At 45.0% G+C, this 23,126-nt stretch overlaps 1 long non-coding RNA gene across 1 annotated transcript in view; it reads right to left on the bottom strand.

The window, feature by feature from the left end:
- The window catches only part of LOC146776492 (uncharacterized), a 73,892-nt gene extending 62,783 nt beyond the window's left edge, over positions 1 to 11,109 (bottom strand). The window contains exon 1 of the long non-coding RNA XR_014972377.1: positions 10,798 to 11,109. This is a non-coding gene — a long non-coding RNA (uncharacterized LOC146776492). The remainder of the gene's footprint in view (positions 1 to 10,797) is intronic.
- Positions 11,110 to 23,126: the final 12,017 nt, after the last annotated feature.

Below are 23,126 nucleotides of genomic sequence, written 5' to 3'. Positions count from 1 at the left end.
TGTATACTGACACAAAAACAACCACTTTGCCCTCCAGTCTTCCCACCAAGACCGTGTAACGTCCCCTGTCATCGTGGAGCACCTCATCAATCTCCAACGGGAGCGAGTTCTTCACCATGATGCCCACACCCCTTGAGCCAGACGTGAAGCCCGAGTGGGCCACTAGGCGATAGCCACGCCGATTCATGGCGCAGAAGGAGTTGCCAATGAGGTGTGTCTCCTGCAGAAAGACTACATCGGGCGAGATTCGCTTCAAAAACTGCAGGACCACACCTCGTTTGATCCTGTCCCCCAGTCCATTCACATTCCAAGACAACAAAGTTAATTCCCTACCCCCCAGGATAGCGTCTCTGTCCCGAAAATTGAAAATCCGGGCAATGAGAGGTCTCGGAGGGGCTCCGACCTTCGGCCTTCCCCCGGGAACCCTGTGGGCCCTCTCCACGGCGAAGAATTTACTCAGCCCCCGTGGCTGGAGATGGGTAGCAATCAGGTCCTCCACAAAGAGATCCGCCGCCGCCTCCTCGCGTCCCTCGGGCACCCCGATGATGCGGATGTTGTTCCTCCGTGCCCGACTCTCGGAGTCCTCCAGGCGTCGATCCATAAGCGCACTCGCCTGACTAAGCCGGCGCACCTCTGTTTGTAAGGCCGCCACATCTGTCGTAAGGCCCGATGCGGTGTGGGCCAAAGAATCTACTCGGTCGTTGGTTTTGGAAAGATCGGCCCTCACCAGGCCAACATCCACGAGGACCGAGTCGATCTTCTGCGCCAGTGTATCGAACCGCTGGCCCACCGAGGCCTTCATCTCGGCAATGGCGCCCATGACATCTCGAGTCAGATCTGCGGGCAGGTCTGGGGCATCAGGAGGGCTCTCAGGGGACTTGCGCGGTCCATCGGGAGATCCCTTCTGGAGGGTATAGCGGTCCATACTGTTGGCCTGATGGACGGCGCCACGCCGGGTCGATTTGATCTTTGCCCGATCTCCATCTTGTTTCGTGGCCATGGCCACCAGTCTCCCAGTCGCACCAGCCACGTCGTGTAGGGCAGGAAAACAGGGCCACGAGCTCCGGGGGGGGCCACCTCAGAGCAGCGGGGTGGATCACAGCCTGCAGGCAGGCAGGGTCTCCCAGCAAGGCCACACCAACACCAAGAGCTCCGCGACCCAACCTCGCAAAGACGGCAAGGGGGTGCGAAAGCGAAAGCGCGGGGTACGCGAGTCGCCAGGCCCTGCCTGCCGCTGTTGTTCACTTTGTCACTGGATCACCCCACAGCGCAAATCCGGGGTCCGGCGAGGGGAAGGCCGCAAACCTCAATCGGTGCTCACTCCGGTGTCCGAGGTCCGATTCGGAAGCGGGAAACGGGTGCCACCTCAGCTCAGGTTCACCAACATAGTCCCCTCATCCAGGGCAGGATAATTTCAGGATAATCGTAGGAGGTTGCGGAGGTCCTCGGGAGCCTCGCACCTACGCGGCCATCTTGGTTGCGCGCTAGGCTCCTCCTCGTTTCTGTTGTTTTTAATGGCGCGAAAATGTGTAACCACTGATAACCACTGTTTTTTTAAGGTAATGAAATCACTTGAAAACACTGAAAAAACCCCACCAGAATTTACCAAAAATAGAAACTGAAAACAGGAAAGCCTAACTATGAGTAAGCAGGCTTCATGTTTGGCAACTCTGGTGATCCTTAGAGCGGGTGGAGAGCACCTAAGATAAACATTTGGCCCCCTATGCTTTTATTATGTAACCAAATAAGCACTGATAGCAGCTCTTAGATGTCGAGTGAGTTTGATGCTTAAACACAATTCAGTCCTCCATGTCCTCTGAAATTAGTTTTGTTTACTTGTGAGATTGTTCTTTACAGTGTTCTGAAGCTTCCAGACAGTGGCTTGAGCCTGATAGAAAAGCCTGATATAATAGCCTGACATAAAAGCCTAATTCCCAGGATTCAGTAAAGCCAGCGCTTTGAGACCCTTACGGGTGAGTAGTTGCGCTTAACAAACGCTTGATTGATTGACATAAAAGCCTGATATAAAAGCTTGATATAATAGCCTGATATAAATGCAACATTATTTTTTTTTTAGGCCTGGCCCTCTTAGGATATGTGTACTTAATGATGGGTAGTCAAAGAATGGCCCAATTTTCGCGTACAATAGCAGGAGACCTGTTATAATAGTAAATTCAAAGCAAATGTTACACAATAAGATAGGAACGGTGCTGGTGTAAGTACCACATTTTAGCACGGAGGCTTCTTACAATGCTTGCAGTGTTACTGTGCATGTTCCACAGAGGTGGCAGAGACCACACGATGACACAGGAGAAGGCCTGACACCAGAAATGGCAGCTGGCCTCAGGTTTCCAACTGTGTTGTCAGCAGAAAGGAGCAGTCCCTGGACCATTGGCCTCTGTCCTTGTAGAGTTGAGTAGTGCTTGTGGAGGTAAGTACTAGCAGTAGAGGTGAGTAGTGTCATTTGTCACCGGACCAATATAGGTGAAACGTGCTAGTAGAGGTAAGTGCCAATGTACAACGTGCCAACAGATGTGAGTAGAGCCAGTGGCCTTAAAACCAGTAGAGGTGAATAATGACAATTGACATAGTGCTAGTAGAGGTGAGTACTACCAGTGACTATACTGCCAGTGGCCATAGTACCAGTGCAGGTGAGCAGAGCAATTGCCCACAAGTTCAATAGAGGTGAGAAGTGCTAGTAGAGGTGAGTAGTGTCAATGGCCATGAAGGCAGTTGAAGTAAGTAGTGCCAGATGACACATTGGGAGTAGCCGTAAGTAGTGCAGTACAGATGAGTAGTAGCAATGGCCACAGTGCCACTAGAGATTAATGCCAGTTTACACTGCGCTGGGAGAGGTGAGCAATTCCAGGAGCCATAATTCTGGCATAAAAAAAGCAGCACCAGTGACTGCTCTTTCCACTATTTCTCATGAGCAACACACTGCAACACAACCGATGAGGGCATAGATCCAGTGCGCACAAGACACAGCTCAAAACTATATAACAAAACCGTTCAGTGGTGACGCTCAACTCTCCGTGGTCCACCGCTCCAGGCCACTATTAGCAAGACAATTACAACTAATGGAAAAGGAGCGTCTTCTAAATATCAAACATTGTATCAGTCCAAATTTGGCATTAGTCCAAAGAACAATCAGCAGGCCAGTTTTAGGTTGTAGTAAAGTTTTCAAATTTATTCCCAAAATTTCATAGACAGCATAGTCTGTTCAGTATCCAATAGTCTTGACAGCCTACGCGTTTCGTCCTTTGCTGGACGTCATCAGGGCTATAACTATAAATCCGACCATCCTTAGTCTGTTGACCTGTATTTGCCTAAATTTGCTCCTCAGTTTGAACATTCAGTTTCTTCAATTCTCACTACATCTGTACTGTTCATACGTCCTCAGTTGATTAACTTCTCTCATTACATCACTATTCTCTGTATCAGCTTCTGCCTTAATGGGCCTGTGTCCTCGTACAGCCGGCCGATAAATCCTGCTGGGAACTGAGGAAAAGGAAAATACAGGTCAACAGACTAAGGATGGTCGGATTTATAGTTATAGCCCTGATGTTGTCCAGCAAAGGACGAAACGTGTAGGCTGTTGTAATTATTTCTCATGAGCCCTCAGAGGTGAAGTGATGGAGTAAATAACTGCTTGAAATCAAACACAAGGCATGTAAATTACCAGCCTTTACAGTCTGTGCACGCAGCTGAAGAAAAATGACTGAGGAAGTGGGTGGACCTAGCCACGCCTGTGTTTGAACATGACTACTTAAAATAAATACTGCCAACATCATAACTGCACTGATCTTTTGTCTTTAAGAATCCTAAACACCACCTGTCTGTATTGGACTAAAGGTACCTCTGCACGCTGCCACCAGCGCCCATTCCCTCTTCATCCCCTCCCCTTCCCATGGGGTCCCACTCTCCCTCTCTTGGGAATCTGCCCTCGAGGATACCCAAGGAGGAGGGAAAATGGCAAGATAGGGTAGTTTATGATGCTAACTTGGCTTCTACAAGTTACACTGTTTCCCTCAAGACTTGTCTGAAGCATTGGCAGTCTTTCAACTGCTCAAGGAGAGGACGTTTTATGACATGAACTTGTTGAAGTGCTTACTTACTTAAACAACATCATCACATTTGGAAGGACACTACAGAGCCATGAACGAGGACTCCCTGCCAAGCCAAATACTCACAGAACAGCCTGAAGGGTGTCTAAGGAAGGACAAACATTTGCAAAGCCAGTGGGTCTATTTTCTGAGTAAAGGTGAGTCCTTCACTGACTAACAAGTGTGTGTGTGTGTGTGTGTGTGTGTGTGTGTGTGTGTGTGTGTGTGTGTGTGTGTGTGTGTGTGTGTGTGTGTGTGTAATTGCATGGGTGGGCAAGTGTTTATAATTGGTGGATGGCTGAGGGGATGGATTAATGAATGAGTGAGTGATTAAGTACATTGAGAAATAATGGTTGTGTGCATTGATGACTTAATGAGTGTATAGGAGGATGGCTGAGTGAGTGCATGATTATTGAGAGGGAACATGAATCCTGCAACCGACATTTCAAACAGCAGTACTGATGTTCTAAAATTACAAGGAGAACCATTATTATGATATAACAAGTATAATACCAGTGTTGGTCTATTGGATTGCATTACACCGTACCATATTGCATTGCACTTTTTTTATGGCATAATGTGCTGATGTAAGTCAAGGCCTCAGCACTAGTGAAATCTCATCTGCTTCTGCCAAAATCACACATCTGTGTGGCACGTCATTCCTTAAGCTATGCAGAGGAGCATTAACCCAACTTGGTTGAGAGCTACCAATCATTTTGGTGAGCTGGAATGCACAGAAACTGTGGAAAATCACAACTTCAAACAGTACAGCTCACCGAAGTACCTTCTCATGTGGACTTGAACATTTGCTATGTGCTAAGAAGTGCCTTGTACTCGGGGTGTATTGGCTTTCATGTACATGTGTGAAGTTTCTAAAAGTTTCTTTATGCAGCATAGTTCAAAATTGCCAAGACCTTGCAGGCTAATGTCCAGTCAACCCAGGGCGGGGCATCCAGTCACGGTGATTCGTTTGGGCTGCCCTACACTCTTTCCCTATTCCCTGATACAGAGAGACTTCAAAAGTCACCAGAGGACTTCCCCAGTCCCTGACGTCCCTTTGGTGGATTTCAAAAGTCCCTGGGGGGAGTTATCCTGTATTGCAGAACATGAAAGGAGTGCTCTGTGGAAAGAGTAAGGTAAGAAACTGCTGTTCCTGGCCCTGCATCACATAGGAAAAGAAAGGTATGCAGCTCGGGGACCCTTTTTAAGCAATTTTCGTTTCCGCTCGAAAAGTTATCCAGCCTGACATTTGGCAAAGGCAAAAAGGATATTTATATCAACTAAGTCCATTTTGTCATGTGAACCAAGGCCTACCTATGCAAAGATTAGAAAGTGAACACTGTGGCAAAAGTAGCATGGGGGATGTTTGTGATTATGGGCCATATGTAGATAATTTCTATTTACCGATTCATAAATACCGAATGTTACCGATTCGGTATTTATGAATTGGTAAATAGAATGTAGGTAAACATTCGGTAATTATTACCGAATCGGTAATATTCGGTATTACTGATTCGGTATTTACCGAATCGGTAATAATGCATCCCTTCCCATTCATTCCTATGGGCCTGGAGGCTTATAGGACAGAATGGGAAGCCATTCACTATTACCGGTTCGGTAAATACTGAATCGGTAATAGGGGGAGCATATTCATGGGTGGCAGGGTGTCACATTGACACCCTGTTGCACCCCTGAATCGTGCATGTGTGCACATGTGGCGCACATACATGCCCTAAGGGCATGTATGTCTGCCACATGGCACTTTTAAAAAAGCACCAAAATTGCTTTTTAAAAGGTATTCGTTATTTACCATCAACTTGTAGTTGGTGGTAAATAACGAATCCAGAAACCACAAATGCACTCACTTGAGTGCCCCCTACATAGGATTTCAGGATTCGGTAATTTACCGAACCGGTATTTTACCGATTTCTTAAAATTCCGATTCGGTAAATTACCGAATCCTGAAATTCAGCCACCTACATCTCAATTGCCTAAATACCGGTCGGTAACGGGATATTTACCGATTTTCGGCCGTTACCGACCGGTATTTAGGTACCTACATATGGCCCTATATGTGGTAGCCGGGTCTGCATAGAACGACTGTCAGCACAAAGCTGGTTCTCTAAATGAAAGTGGAGAGAAGAGGAGCGAAAGCCATTCGGGTTGGGAAGTCTGAAAAACATTGATACAGCCCAAAATGCTGCATCTTCTGCTCAGACACAAGGATGCTGCTCTGCAGTGACTGCTCGTGGTCTCCCTGCTGGGGAACCCTCCTAATAAGCAGTATCTTTTCTATTTCTATGCTACCAGTAGAATTCAGCGAGAGACGGAGTGAAATGGACAAGAGGTATACTTTTACTCATAAGCTAGTTTTGCTACAACTATTTCCTCTTCCTGGAAAACAATTCTGTGTATATTGATATTACTCTGAAGTAAGTCTGCCTGGGTATGGATTATGGTGAGCATGAATATTGTGGTATCTCTAGTAGGCACCGAAATGAGCCTGTGGATCATGAAAAACATTTCGACACCCTCAGAGAGACAGTGGAAATATATTATTAGGTCTCCAGAATTCTTCTATTTGTAAGATAAGGAACTATTTGTAGGGCAACGAGGAAAGGAGTAGGGCAGGTCTGGATTACTGAACAAGAATGTATGTTTTTTTTGTTTTCTTAACTTTTGGTGTTTTTTTTAAATATTTACATATGGTGCTTGATTAGCAGTAGTAAGTGTCATAGTCCTTTTCCATAGGGGTAACACACAAACATCACCCAGAGGTCGATTGATGGAAGTAGCTGTTGAGACACAATTTTCACAACTTCTTATATATTGTTCAAACTGGTGACAGATTTCAAAAGTTGAAGGAGCAGTAAAGTGTATTTAACTAAAAACAAAGAAAGAGCCAGCAAAGAAGATAACATTGCCATGAAAACATTGCTCTGCGGCTGTTAGGAGTCTTTATACTGTTACGAGTAAGTCTAGTTTGTATTCTAGGTGCTACTGCAGACACAAGAACAGCATGGTGGCTTGGTAAGCTTGTTTTAGAGGATTGGGGTGTAGCAAGTTTAAGGGCGCCAGGGTCTGCTAAGATGCTTGTTGCTCTTCCGTGATATGCATCGTATATATTATTTAGAGGACGAAGGATCACAAGAAAACAATAGCCAGCCAGGGCAAAAATCCGGATCCCAAAGGATATACAGCCTCATGCATCAAGCCAAAATCCAGTCGGTAAAATACCGATTCGCTAATAGCTCCCGGTATTGAGTTAAAAATACCCAATCCCAATGCATCAACCCAAAAGCAAAAATCGCTATTTAAGGAATCCTTAAATAGCGATTCCTTAAATAGCGATAGCATTTAAGGAATCCCAAATTGAGATTCCTTAATTTAAGGAATCTCAATTTGGGATTCCTTAAATGCAATGCATGAAAGTTAAAAAATTAGCGAATTCGCTAATAGGGGGAGCAAATTACCATGAAGATGAACTGCATGGTAATTTGCTAAAAGTTTGAAAAATGCACTTTTGTGCATTTTTCAAAGTTTCATGTTGCGCACACACATGCCCTTAGAGCATGGGTGTGTGCAACATATGTGCACATATCAATTTCAGGGGTGCAATAGGGTGTCATTTTGACACCCTTGCACCCTTGAAATTGCATGAGCAATTTGCGAGAACCTACTGGTACTCGCTATTTGCTCATGCAATCTCCAATTCATTCCTATGGGCCTGGAGGCCCATAGGAATGATTGGGATGGCATTCCTTAATTGCTACTCGCAATTTGCTAGTAGCAATTGAGGAAAGTTAAGGAATCGCTATTTGAATAGTGATTCCTACATGCATAGCCTTTTGCTATTCCTTATTAGCGAATCCTTATTTTTCGCTAATAAGGAATCGCAAATGGCATTGTTGATGCATGTGCCCCATAATGAGTTACAAAGAAATCAAATATCCAAGAAAGAAATGTCCATCTGTTTGAGTCACTTTTGTTGCGCTAAAAGGTAGGATAACTAATTAAGGCAGACAGGTGTAAGATTTGTAGGGTACTGAACAAGCATTGCTGTGTCATTGCAAACACATGCTTGTTTGGTGCCAGCTACTAATTAGGGCGTTTATTCTTAGCTCCTTGGCAACACACAGACTACTGGTGTGGCAGTCAGACCAGGAGGAAGAGGCAGCAGCATGGTGGCATGCCTGGATACAAACGGTGGTAAGGCTGTTCCAGGAATAAATCCTTGACATCACATCATCTTACTGCCAGCTGGAGGAAGAAGAGGAACTGATGCCACCAGAAATGCCACCACCATCCAGTGCTATACACCAGCTGGCAAGTAAACAGAGACACCCCCAAAACAAAGAGCCTTTTCTTTTTACAAAAAGAAAATCAAAATCATTAAAAATCACTTACTTAAATAGAAGTCACATATGCAATACATATGCGCAGTGTAAAAAACGAGAAAGGAGTCACAAACAATATTTTAATAATCAAAGCAAACAAGCTAATAGATACACATACATCAACAGACTGATCGTAAAAAAACCGCCTATGACAATCTGAACATAATGCAAATATGCTAATTTACAGACGCACCATTGCTAGGAAGTCAACATTGCAATCCTAGCCATGCTGCCTTGAAAGACCATTATTTAGACATTTGAGTGATGCTAGTAGTAGTAAGTTGTTCTGCTAAGCGACGATACCAATACATATATCACATATTTTACCAGATACAACCATCTATTCAAGCATCATGATAGACACACGAGACAACGCGCAAATTTCAATCTTCTCAAACATTTCCCAGATGCACCAGCAAGATTAAAATATCTTGCCAACAAATCTTGATTTGGAGATTCACATAGGTCAGTGGCATTCCCTTTTTTTTATTTAAAGAAACTGAAATTGATAACTAGAGTGCAAAACGACTCTAATGGCCATGAACTTAATTAAAACAAACTATTAATAGAGAAAATTGAGTGAGCTAAATCTATAATCATACTCCTGGGATTTGTTGTGAGGTAGGGGGGTATCACCATGCCTGCCTTCAAAGGTGCACGATGTTTGTGTGGACAATTGATAAAGGCATAAATGGATTCCCCAAAACCTGCTACTGCAAAAGGCATACGCGGGATTGTAGCAGTGTTCGACAATTTAAAGGGGTTATTGTGCTGCATAGAGTACCTAAATGTAAGCTAAGGGTCATCCGTGGTCGAATGTTGGCTGAGAGTAATCTTATCATGACACACTATATAAATATTAATAACATCCATGCAAATATACACCAGAGGACTTGTGTTGTACTGTGCAAGTAAAGCAGAATTGAACTATCCCTTTTCTAAATGTAAACTACAGTACCCGACCAACTATCCACCCTCTTTCAGATAACCAACCCTTCCCTTATGCTAGCACCCACCATAGATGTGTGTTTGCCTAAGACAACTGGTCATTTCTGTCTTGGAGGTATCCCTGGACCAGGGCCTATATATCTTCAAGCCTGGTTGCTATAGGGTGTAAAGTAATGTATATTTCAACCTTCATTTTGCACCAATGTACATCATTAGCCATCCCTTGATTTGTGAGATGAACCCTTTAGAGCACAGATACCCCTGAAGAACCCACAGTGGGGAGCATGTGACATAGTGGCCCACAATTGTGATATCACCTGGGTAACTTCTACCCAAAAGCTTTTAATTTCTGGGCAGATCTGTGGGACATGAATAAAATCAGCCTACTGGGCTCCATGTCTGCTGCTTTTGTAGTCTGCATTCGAGTCAATTTGATAGCGCATAGCTAGGCTGAGGTAAAGCGTGAGTAGCAATTTAATCATTTCCATCTGTAGATCATGGAAATGAGAGTGGTTAGTGAGCAGCAATATGCCCAATTTTCTGCTGAGCACTGCTCCTCAACATGCACATGCCGTCGCCTCGTAGCTGGGACTTCAACATTGTCCGAAGCGGGGTTAAAGAAACGGGAGGGCCTGGCAACCATATCCGGGGTTTTTTTCAGTTCTATGATTCTAGTCAAGCCTTTAAATTGTGGCGGCTATTCTAGAAAGGAGGGAAACTGGACTCTGACTTTATCGTAGTCTGAAATATATGAAATGTAAAGCAGGCTGGTTATTCCTGACTCTCTAAACTATTCTATGTAAAAGAACGCCCTATAGCGACACAAAGGACCTTTATGCGTCAAGCCTCGTCTCCACAGTGTTTCGTTGCCCACTTGTTCCGATGGAAGTAGCAATGTACGATTATCCAGGAGTGGGATTTCAGGTGCCCAGGTCGTCTACCTAAGGTACACCAAGCTCTGATGGTGGCTGCAACTGTGTTGAAGTCAGTGTTGGTGTAAGGTTTGTGTACAGAGAGTGCATCTTAAGACACCCACTATCAAGCGCAGCTGTTTCCACTACTGTACGGGGCATAAGGGGCGCTGGGTAATACCAGTATATAGCAAAGTGAGCCTAGGCCAAAAAATATATATTTTTGAAAGTGTGGAACTGCAAAACCATCCTTATCAAAGGATAGTGTAACGACATATCATTTCTGGTGGACGCTTTTTCTGACCCACATTAGTCAAGCTAGAAGCGCACAGGTATTCTAAAACAAAAAAAAGCTAGGCAGCAAAGGAACTTGAATGTTTGCAAATAAATAGAGGAAACTGGGCAGTACAGCCATTTTAATCAGGGCAACTCTACCTGAAATTGCAGGGGAAGGCTAATCCATCTGTCAACCTGGGTCGAGAGCGGTTCAATAGCTGGGCCACAATTGTCCCTGGTGATGACTGCCTCTCCAGAGGGGTGTATCCTCACCACCAGGTACTTGTCACAATCTGTGCTCCAGATCAATGGATAGTCAAAGTCACCCCGGCTCAGTACCGGAAGCAGTAGGAATAGTTTAGATTTATTTCAGTTTATCTTAATTCCTTATAAGGTATCAGATCCTACAGTCTCATATATCCGCAGTGCCTGCGCATGTTTGGGTGGGGTTAGAGCTGCAGGCGGTGGGTGTGTAGGTGGGGTTATTTGGGGTGGAGTCGTCTGATGATATGATTGTGTGATATTACAAGTTATTGGTAATTCTCCTCAGGGGCTGGTAGGCTCCTGAAAGTAGGGCGGCAGCTGGATTCAGAAACAGGGCTACCATGCTCCCGTGGGGCCGTGCCACGGTGCCAGCCCTTCTCGTCGGGCGGTGGGAGCAGCGGTCCAAGCCTCGCAGCCTCCCAGAGACGCCCTCTGCTGCTCGCTGCTGTCTGAGAAATATCTTGTTACTTTCTGGGAGGAAAAGTGGCCCAGCCGGGGCCGTGACTCACATAAAACAAGAAGTTTTGCAGTTTTATGGCTTTTTTCCGTCCTCCTGTCGCTCCCCCACCCCCTCCGTGACCTTGAAAGATGCTGGAAGCCGTCATGTCATCATCCGTCAGTGGTTCCCTGGCGCTCGGAGGGATTTTTTGGGGGGGAAGCTTTTCTTCCGCGGGGCCGCCCGCCAAAAATAACAGCCGACTCCAGCAGGTCGGCACAGGAAGAGAGGCTGGGAGGAAGCCGGGCCGTTCTCGGAGCCAGCAGACTTTTATTGAGCACCCCCGCCCCACAGGCATAAACATTTGCAGGCAAGAAGTGCTCTATCCACCCCCCCCCGTACTTCCCACCCAGAAGGCAAAAAGTTCACATCCGAGAAGACCCTCTCTCGCCTTTGTCCCCTCCCGATTGAAAGAGAACACTCAACCCAGCTGCAGCAGAAATATTCACAAGCATAAAAAGTCCCTTCCTGCCCCCACTGTTCTTCCAGGGGAATGAAATCTTCAGTTCCCCCCAAACCCCCTCCGAGACGAACATGAATATTGCGTATACCCTTGTAGGCTCTTTCCGCACTCCCCCTCGCGCCCTCTTTCCCTTTAGGGTCCCTTCTTTTTGCCTTTCCCTTTCCTCTCATTTACCCCGCAGCGCTTCAAAGTTGCCAATGGTACGCACAGGCGCCTCACAAGCACCCTACAAGACATAGCCCCTTATGCCCTTTCCTCCATTCCCTTCTTCTGATTCATGCCTCTCGCATACTTTGTGGCCTACTATGCCCCTTCTTCCCTCTTACATCCCTCACCCCCTCTCGTGCAACCAACATGACGCAACACCCTATTCCCTCCTCTTCAATTTCCCCTTTCCATCTAATGCCCCTCCTTTCTAATGTGCAAGCGGCCAGACACAGTCACTTGCCTTACAGCGACATAACCGCAAAGCAACGTCTTGAAGTGACCTCCGAGTTGCACCGTCTTCTTCCTAGTTCCCTCTCATACACCCTTTCCCCTTATATGCTCTGCCTTCCCCCTTTTGCCCCCCTACCCTGTCTTCCCCACTTTCCCTTTCACACTCATCACTCCCTCTCCAGCAGCCCCCCTGGCCTTCTTCCTTCCAACGCTCCCTCCTCCTCCTCATGTTACACCCCTCCTGGGGCACTAGGCAAGCCTTTTGAGGTGTCCCTCTCCACTCTTTGATGCGACCTAAAGGAGTGGCGTAACAAAACCTGACCCACTGCACCCCAAACAGTCTTGTCCCCGATACACCACCTTCACAAAGCGTGTAACAGGGAAAGGGGCCTGGTAATTCACGGGAGGCATTTGGTGTATGGTATTGCCCATCACTGGGGAAAAGCACTCTGTAAATGCTATGGATTGCACTTGGTACATTCCAAACCGGGGGCGTTGAGCATCATGGCGTGCAATAAATACTGAATATGCCTCTCTGGCCCTCGTGATCAGGGCCTAAATGCTGTATTTTCCCTTCACTTCCTTCACTTGCACTTTCTCTCTCCACTCTTTTCCCACTTGTCAATCAATATACAACCTCTCTCTCACTTTCTCTCTCCTGAGCTCACGTCTGTCTCTCTGTTAGTTATCTGTTATTCGCTTGCATTTTTCATAGTCTGCATGTCTCTCTCCCTCTCCAGCTGTCTCTTTCTAGTGTGTGTCTCTTCCCCCCACTCTCCCTTCTGTGTTCAGTTTCAGCTACTTTTCTCGCCTATCTCTTTACTGCCTTGCTCTCACTCTTTCTGTTTCTCTTACTCAGAAGTCTCTGGCACACTTGTCTTTTTATAGCTCGCTCTTTTTCTCCCTCTGGACTCTTCATAGAGGCCCCTCTCTTCATGTGTCTTTCCTTGCTGGTTTTAACTCTGTTCTCTTTCCTGTGTGAAGTGACAGACTCACATGGGTGCTTCTCGCAGGATTTCCACATTGCAACAATAAATCAATAAATGTTGCAACTGTGTTACTTTCAGTAGACTGCCAAACAAGCATAGGCCAGGGCAACAGCAGCACGAGCGGCTGTACTGTATTTTGCCGGATCTTACTGGCATTATATAGGTACTTGAGAATGATTTCGAACCATGCTGTACAGTAGTGTGGCTGCAGTGGAGCATGTCCAAAAATAAAAGTGAAAGAGAAACACGGAGAGGGGGGAAGTACACAAGAAGACAGCTGGAAAACACACACTCTCTTGCAGAGTGCGGAAACAAACCGATACAAATAGCACCTGAATAATAAGCAGCGTAAAGACAAGTAGTGCGAAAGGGACAAGCATGATAAAAGGAACGATAACCGATGGAAGCTGAGGAATAAGAAACAATCAAATGAGTGGCAATGAAGAATGAATGCATGAATGAAAGAACATTTGTATAGCGCATGGCTACCCGGAGGCCTCCCAGCGCTGAGTGTGACTGATCGGATAGGGCTGAGGAGGATTAGGGAAACAGGAAGGTTTTCAATTGTCTTCGGAAAACTAGGTGGTTGGGTTCCCTCCGTAACTGGGGGAGTGGGGGTGGGGGGCAGGGCATTCCATAGTTTGGCTGCATTAAGAGAAAAAAGACGGCCGCCACTTATGGCCCTCTTGACTTTAGGGACCGATACCAAATGAAGATCATTGGATCGTAGATTCCTATTAGCTTTATGTGGGTGAATCATAGGTACCAATAATGGAGGACCATTCCCTTGAAGGGATTTATGAACAATACAAAGGGCTTTAAAATTTACCCTATACTTCACCGGCAGCCAATGCGGTGAACGAATGGATGGTTTAGCTGACGTACGATTGGATACGCCCAGCAGCAGTCTGGCTGCACAGTTTTAGATCTTTTGTAATTTAGTCAAGACAACTAATTGTAAGCAATGGGCGGGGCTCTAAACCCACTGTAAGCTAATAATATGTCTTGCAACAGACAGCGCATGTGCTGTCTTCAGCGAGACCTAAAAAAATAACCACTATGCAGAGTTTTAAGTGGGCAGGGTTGTGCCAGTGCTCAGAACAGCAGTAATTAAATACTCACTTTGAAGTAAGTCCCTAAAGGGCCCTACATTCATGTCCTTAACATTACATATAGCAACAATGAACTTAAAACCCCTTCAGGTAGTCCATGTCTGCAATGCAGTTACTGTTTACATTTCGCGTGTCACTTTCCTCAAATTATTTGTTTTTCCTGACATGTTTCTGAATATATTCAAGTAACTTCCAGGTGGGTGATATTAGGATGTGAGTGTGTGTTCATGACGGGCCATGATTGGGAGCTCCGGATTTGAGGCTGAAGGCAGTGTGAGTCTCTCAGTAGGTCATAAAGGTAGTCAGGCTACATGTTCATTCATTCCTTGGCCCCTTGGCAGAGCATAGTTATATTTGTGACCACTATATTAATAATTTTATGTGAAAGCCTGTGAAGGAGGTATACACAGCTGTTGAAATACTGACTGCACCAAAAAAACAAAGAAAATGCTGTTTAGAAGTGAGTAGAGAGAGAGAGTGAAAGAGTGTGTGCGTCAAAGAGATGAGTGATGGTGAAGGGTATGTGACAAGAGGGCACCGTTGCATGGGTAACAGTCCCATTTACATTTACATAGGCACCCTTACTCATGGCACCGTTTCATGGGTCACTGTCCCATTTACATTTACATAGGCACCCTTACTCAGGGCACTATTTCATGGTCACTGTCCCATTCATATTTACACAGTCATCCTTTCACAGGGCGTCTTATAGGTCATAGTCCCATCCCTACATGGCACTACTGTTTTCCTCTTCTTGGGGGTTGACTTTACACGGCCTGCTACGGCATGGGCTTTTGTCCCATTCATAGTGCTCCTCACTCTCCTACCTAGGAGTAGAGGACGGCCATGGGTCTCTGTGCCACTGGCTGTTATTTCCTTTGCATGTTCTCTTATGTTACATTGCTGTTTTAAATACGCAAACTTACAGTCATACCTTATTTGAATTGTCCATTTGGAAATGGGGAGGAGTATAGTGATACTGTTTGTTTCTCTTCACTTCCTCTCTGTTTTCTCCGGTCCAGATTTCCTATTGATGTTCACTACCTCTTCATCTTTGGAATCTGTACCATACACTTTCGCTGTTATTCTTCCTGAGTCTTTTGCCTTTGCTTTTCTGCATTGTTCTTCTCGTTCTCCTATGCTCAGGAGGAGTTTCTTCTTTCTTTTCTTCTTGTGTTTGGGTATGTCTTCTGTTCTGTTCATGTCGTGCCATGTCCTTCCTTCCTTCCTTGCTTGCCTGCCTGGCCAGTGGGTATGTTTGGGGGTAGTCTTTGGTGCGTCCATGTCTTTCTGTTCACTGGTTGTTTACTCCACATTATCTCTGCTTCCTCCTCCATTCTAACTCTTTGTTGGAGGGTATGCGTCTTTTCCTTTCGTGTATATTCACTCTTCGCCTCTTTCACCTATCTCTTCGCTCTCCTCTGTTCGGTCACATCTTTACTTCCTTATTGTATTCATTGTTGTAGAGGTTGGGTTTTCCATTTGCTTATTTACACTTTACCTCTCCTTTTAGTCTTCTCCCATATATCTCCTCGCTTTGCTTTGTTTGCTCTTTTCCTGGATGTTCTCTCTGTCACTCCGTTGTTCCTTCCTTGGTATCTGTCTCTTGTTCACACTCGTTAATTTTTTATCAGATTGCATTTGTTCTTCTGTTTGAAGGAAAAGGGATATGTAGTATCCTGCGTATGTATTGAAATGTATTTTCCACCACCTGCTCAGCCAGTGCCTGTGCTCTGAACTCAATAGAATGTTGGAGCCTGGATGAGCCTCGGAATGTTGGGACACAGAGAGCCTGGGCTGAGCAGCAGACAGGCTGCTCCTGGTGGGGATCTCCTTCACAACTTAACTACCTGTTTTGAACTATTCAACATGTTACCTGCTTGAATAAAACATATTTAATTACAACCTTCCTGCGTGGACCTCCTCACTACAAGGATGTTCATGCAGAAAAACAGGGTGAAAAGATATAGAAGAAGAGGAAGGAGATAACGTGTGAGATATGCAGATTGAGGATTTTCAGAAAATTGTGAAGAGAAAAGGGAGCAAGTGTGAAAGAGAGTGGGAGACTGTAAAGGAGAGTGGCGTTAGGGCAACAAAAGGAGACATCGAGATATTTCTAACACCAACACCCCTTCCACAGTCCTTAGTACTTTTTAATGCATAGTCTCTTATTTTCAAAATTGAAACATTTTCAGTTCGATTTATTTGCAGCATTTTTATTGTTGTTACTCCTTTATCTGATATCACTAACAAGCACAGATAAAGCCAATGGGTCTTGTTTGTTTTAGGGCTATGGTTGTCATTTTCTAGATTCAATAACAGAGCACAAAGAGAGGCACCTAAATATTGGTATGAAGCACAATATTCTAGTTCACATCTTTTAAGTCATTGTCAGGTCAAAACTATTTGGAAAGATTCTTTGGCCAGGCACCTTTTAGAAACCCCCCAAGTGATTCCTTCCATTATTGCTATTCCCACCCTCAGTCCTTTCCCTTGAGTAACATTCACATGCAAGGTAAACCCATGAATCCCTCACTTTCCCTCCAGGGCCAGGGAATGGGTCACTTATATGGTTATCTGATGGTACCAGATGTGATGCCAGTGGCGCTTTCCCAAAGAACAAGCTCAGATCGCAGAGACAGACTGGGTACCGAAAGCCCTCATATTGCACATAAGGAGCAAGCAAGTCTGACACCTGAATCTGTGAGGGTTGGGGGTTCCGCCCTGACATTTTTTAATAGAGTTGCAAATATGATGTCGTTTAAAACACTTTTTTCATCATAGAACCAAGTCCAATCATTGGATAGATGGAGAGTAGAGACATGGCTGCATGGCTCAATGAATGAATGAATGGATGAACAGGTGGATGGGAGTGGATTAAGTTGATGAATTCATAAAAAAAATGGATGACAATAAATAAAGAATGTCAGCTACGTGGAGTAAATGGTCTCAATGCACTGACCAATGGTGAGAGCTCTGATTATTTTTTTAGCTTCTGAATTAAAACATCACCATCCGTAATCACTACGGCCGCCGATCCTTGTGAAACATGCACAGCTCGGATGTATTTAACTCAGTGCTCTGATTTAGCTCCTCGAAGAATTAAACACAAAGCACTAAGCTGTGATCTGAAGCGGGGAGACAGAGCTAACTATGTAGTAACTGAATTGTACAACGTGATACCAAGAAACCTTGCAGCAATCACAGCTTTCTCTTGAGTACACGGTGGCAATTACTTTTTTCACAGTGCTCCATTTTCCTTCATCGTCATCATTTGAGCACACCTTGAAACACATCAGTTCATGGCGCGTGCTTCACAAACACACAAGACTATAATGATACTCCATGTATAGTAACAATCTACGCCAGTAGTTCCTAACCTGTGGCCCATGGACTCCAGGAGGTCCACGAAGTCTTCTCGGGGAGTCCATATCTGCTTAGGAGATTAAATAATATTAACAAAGTGTAAATAACTAAAGAAGCAAAATGTAAATTAAAACATTTAAACATGTTCTGTAAATGTGAAGGAATTTGGAATTGAAGGCTGAAAATTAATATCTGTGGTTCATCACACTGAGTAAACAACACAAAAACCATTGCCTACCATGGTAATCTTGAGATTTCATGCAACAAAATACCTATCTGCGGGCTTTAATATAGAGTAACAACAATCCACATTTATATGACTTTAGATTTTATTACATGAGTTTCACAATAAATATGTTCGGCCTGGTACCTTTATCATAACATTTTATGATAAACAGATCATGTCTATAGCCAAGACCATTGGATTGCCACCGTAACCAACTCAGTCCTGCTTTATTGCGTGTAAGCTTTTCCACAAACCAAAAAGTGCAATACAAGCATTTTTTATTGGAAGCACAGAAATACAGCCAACCAAATCCTGTACTCAGGGGAACCAATGTGCGGGTGAAGCCTAAACCCCTCTTTCAGTAGAACTCTGAAATCTCTTTTGTGTTAATCTCATAGGGTCAGATGACGTTTACACTGTCAACATATGGGCTCCCTGACCCCTCATTAAAGACCAACAATGATATGAACATCCTAACCTTTGTATCTACATACAATATAGCCGCTAATCATGTTACATACAATATAGGATCTAATCATGTTAAGAGAATCATTAACAAGAATAAGCGCATATTCGATACAGGAGCACTTTGTTTAAAAAAAAAAAAATGAGATTCGCACATACAAAAGGCAATAATTTGAGGAGCCAAATAGTGCATATTTGCCCCACCACTCCCCAGAAAAAATCCACTTCAGTACCACAGCGTTGGTGTCTCCAACCAGTAGTGAGACATTTCCCCCTGCGTTTCTTGTAATGTTTGCAGACTGACCACAGTGACTAAGCCAATTGACTTTGAGTGGGAAAAACACTGGATGTTGTGTAAACATACTAGCTGCAAAACATCATATGTATTTTATGATTATATGTCCCTGTAATATGATATACATTTGTATGTCATACAGAAAAATGCATGTTTGCATAGAACACAGGAGCAACATCTATTGCTAGAAAATCACGACAAAGATGAGCAATTACTATCTTGAAACAAACCACACTGCCCCCGCGTTCATCTCTTCATGCTTGATTCGCTATACTCCTTCTAGGGCTCTTCGTTCAGCTTCTCTCAATCTTCTTGAGGTCCCCAAATTTATAAGGAAAAAGCATGGTGGCTTGAGTTTTTCTGTCCAGGCTTCCTCTACCTGGAACTCTCTGCCACCCTCACTCCGTCTCTGCCCACAGTATGACTGTTTCCGCAGACTTTTAAAAACTCTGCTCTTTCATTCTGCGTATGACTAACCCTCTCATCCTGGATCACGCTACTTGTCAATTGAGCGCCAAGAAACCAATGGTGATAGCGCGCGTTACAAATATTTTTTAACATAACATAACATAACACACTCTGGAAGAATTCAAATGGGTCATTCTGGACACCATAGCGAATCTCAAAAGACAAACTGAAATAATGATTTTTGAAAAAGAAGAACACTGGATTTATCATCTCCAGATGCACAAGACTGGATTGAACGATAGCATCCCATAGCTAGCCTTGAATAAATTATTTTTGTTGAGTGACTAGCCCTGGAGTATATATTTTTTGTTGATTTCATAACACTTTTGAAGCTCTGGTGATACCGCCTTGGGACACCTTGTTAAGTGCAGTTATCTGCACCATGTAACAATTCCCTCTTTTTAGGTCTCGCCTGAGCCAGTGAATGCGCTGCGTCAAGCGAGACATTTAGTAAGCGGGTTTTGGAAGTGCTACCCCGAGGCAGCCGGCCACCAGCTTGCTATTACGCGCACAAGCGCGCACAGCCACCAGCTTTCAGCGCCCGAGGCGCCATCTGGACCCTGAATTACTTTAACTTTTGACGCTCACATGTTTGCCGTCGTGCGAAACCACTTTTCCTTCACATCCCCACTCAGTTATTATACCTTTGTTTCTGACGTGGTTCTTTGTGTTTAACTACGCTTCATATTCCTTGTCTAAACCATTACCACCATTTTGCCCTGCTGTTTTCTTTCTCCCCATTGTGCCTCTCACCTACCCGTGCATCTCAGCACCCCCCGTGTTTCTCATTGCTTTCATGTTCCGTGCACTAATCTTCTTTATTTGAGTTGTGCACTTTTACACAATTTCAAGTTTGTCATTTCTCTTCTGCTTTTTGTATCTAATTTCACTCCCCATTACATGTCACATGCCTCTCCCATCACTTCCTGTCGGGTCCCTTTCACACCTCCACATCCATTTCTACTCCAAGTACGTAAAAAGTGCCTTTGTTATTTACTGTGTTGTATTCTTCCCCCTTCACTCCCGTTTTCATTTCTGTTTTCATTTTCCATGCTACATGCATTTACAGTGCTATAGTCCTCTCCCTATCAATTTCTTGTACTTTTCGCCCTACCAGTTACCATGTTGCAATCCTCTGCCATTGTTTTTGATGATGCCTTTCCATCTTCGTGATGCATGACTCTCCCATGTCAGTGCCATTCCCCGTCCTACGAGCCACTCTCTACCAACTTGTAGTGCAGCATTTATGTAGGGCTTACTACCCGTAAGTGGGGTTTTGGTGAGCTTGCCTACATGAGTAACACTACACAGTGCAGGTTGTGTGCTTGGAAGTGTGTTCTCTTTGGTGTCATTGTATGTGGGAATTGTTTACATGTCATCCCTGATGACCACTGAGGAGCAGTTATCCTGTTATTTATGGGTTGCAGCGCTTACGGGGCGCTGCGGGGCACTGGGGCAGCATACACACCATGTTTGGTGTGTGGTTGGAAAGGTTTTCTTTGTATTGATCCTATGTGGTAAGGGTTTCCGTGCTGTCTGTGAGGACCACTGAGCTGCATTTACTATGTCATAAGACACAGAGCACAGTAGGGTGATGCTATGCTGCAGATATTTGGCATTCTTCTGGCTCCCATAGCCAATAGGTCTCGCCTTTGGGACCTTATAAGTGTTTAGCCATGCAACAGTTGATGTTGTTGCACCAAGGATATTGTGCTGGAAAACAAAACACTTATAAGGTCCCAAAAGCGAGACCTATTGGCTATGCCAATGCTTGTTTGACATGTTACCAGATTTGGTAATAATGGACCGATTGGGCACCTGTGCAGTTATACAAATCACTATGTGTCAATACTCTTAGTTAGGATTTCCCTGAGGTTTTGCACGATACATCTTCTCCAAGGAGCATCAGACAAACTCTTATGTATCTGCACTTCAAATATGGATACCCAAGATTAATATAATGTCTCTTGTCCTATTATGAGTCATGTTTATAAGCGCTGCTGCAGCTCTGACCTACAGACCTTTGCAAAGGGTCCCACTGTGGTCCCGACCCCCCCCACACACACACAAACACATACATACACACACACACCTGGTGTCATACGGGAGGGATCTTTCGCTTTGGTCCCACCCACATTACGGGTGATGCTCAGTACGCATGAGAGGGGCAGAGGAACAGAGCTCCACACAGGCTCGATGTCTTTTTAGCCCCGCAGAACACTGTCTTTTACAATATGCAGGGTATAGAGGTAATAGAAGGTGCCTCTGCCAGGCTGAACCCATGATGAAGTAAGTGAAATGTGCTGGTGGGGAGAGTGGCATGGACATTCTTGAAATAGTTTATCTTGAAGCAATCTTGGTAATGATGCTTCCTTTTCAAAACCTGCAGTATGTGACAACAGGGTCCGCCCGCCTCTAAGTTGCCCTATAGGACCTCAATAAGCCCCTTGGAAGGTATCTAAATGCATTAAACACTTTATTCATAGGCATGAGGAATGCTCACCATCAATTTGCAAAAACCAAAGGAAATGATGGACGGAGTGTTGAACATTGCAAACACTCACCCCCAGTCAACTGATCTGGGTTTAATCCATCACCGTTCTTTAGCCCACTCTGCCACCCCAGTTCAGACATGGCCATATGCAAATCAGTTTGACCCTGTGCCTCATGGGAACAGTCCAGCCCGAACTGCCAAGCTATGTCTTCCCTGGACTGGACACAAGCTTCCTAGGACCGGTTTCTGGCATTTCAGCCGTCTTCAGCCAGGCTTGCTTGAATCCAGTGGCAAAGTGAGCAAGGGACTCACGTCTGAGCATACCCTGCCAACTTATGGCGAACAAAGCAAAAACCAAAGGAAATGATGGACGGAGTGTTAAACATTGCAAACACTCACCCCCAGTCAACTGATCTGGGTTTAATCCATCACCGTTCTTTAGCCCACTCTGCCACCCCAGTTCAGACATGGCCATATGCAAATCAGTTTGACCCTGTGCCTCATGGGAACAGTCCAGCCCGAACTGCCAAGCCATGTCTTCCCTGGACCGGACACAAGCTTCCTAGAACCGGTTTCTGGCATTTCAGCCATCTTCAGCCAGGCTTGCTTGAATCCAGTGGCAAAGTGAGCAAGGGACTCACGTCTGAGCATACCCTGCCAACTTATGGCGAACAAAGCAAAAACCAAAGGAAATGATGGACGGAGTGTTGAACATTGCAAACACTCACCCCCAGTCAACTGATCTGGGTTTAATCCATCACCGTTCTTTAGCCCACTCTGCCACCCTAGTTCAGACATGGCCATATGCAAATCAGTTTGACCCTGTGCATCATGGGAACAGTCCAGCCCGAACTGCCAAGCCATGTCTTCCCTGGACCGGACACAAGCTTCCTAGGACCGGTTTCTGGCATTTCAGCCGTCTTCAGCCAGGCTTGCTTGAATCCAGTGGCAAAGTGAGCAAGGGACTCACGTCTGAGCATACCCTGCCAACTTATGGCGAACAAAGTAAAAACCAAAGGAAATGATGGACGGAGTGTTGAACATTGCAAGCACTCACCCCCAGTCAACTGATCTGGGTTTAATCCATCACCGTTCTTTAGCCCACTCTGCCACCCCAGTTCCGACATGGCCATATGCAAATCAGTCTGGACTGTTCCCATGAGGCACAGGGTCAGACTGATTTGCATATGGCCATGTCTGAACTGGGGTGGCAGAGTGGGCTAAAGAACGGTGATGGATCAAACCCAGATCTGTTGACTTGGTGTGAGTGTTTGATTGGTTCTGATGCTCCGTCCATCACCACCCCCTTTTGTACCACTTTGTTCGCCATAAGTTTGCAGGGTATTCTCAGACGTGAGTCCCTTGCTCACTTTGCCACTGGATTCAAGCAAGCCTGGCTGAAGACGGCTGAA

The sequence above is a fragment of the Triturus cristatus genome, chromosome 12 (genome assembly GCF_964204655.1).
Source record: "Triturus cristatus chromosome 12, aTriCri1.1, whole genome shotgun sequence".
NCBI lineage: Eukaryota > Metazoa > Chordata > Amphibia > Caudata > Salamandridae > Triturus > Triturus cristatus.
Note: the sequence above shows the minus strand (reverse complement) of the source record. Positions and strands in the feature narration are given on the sequence as shown.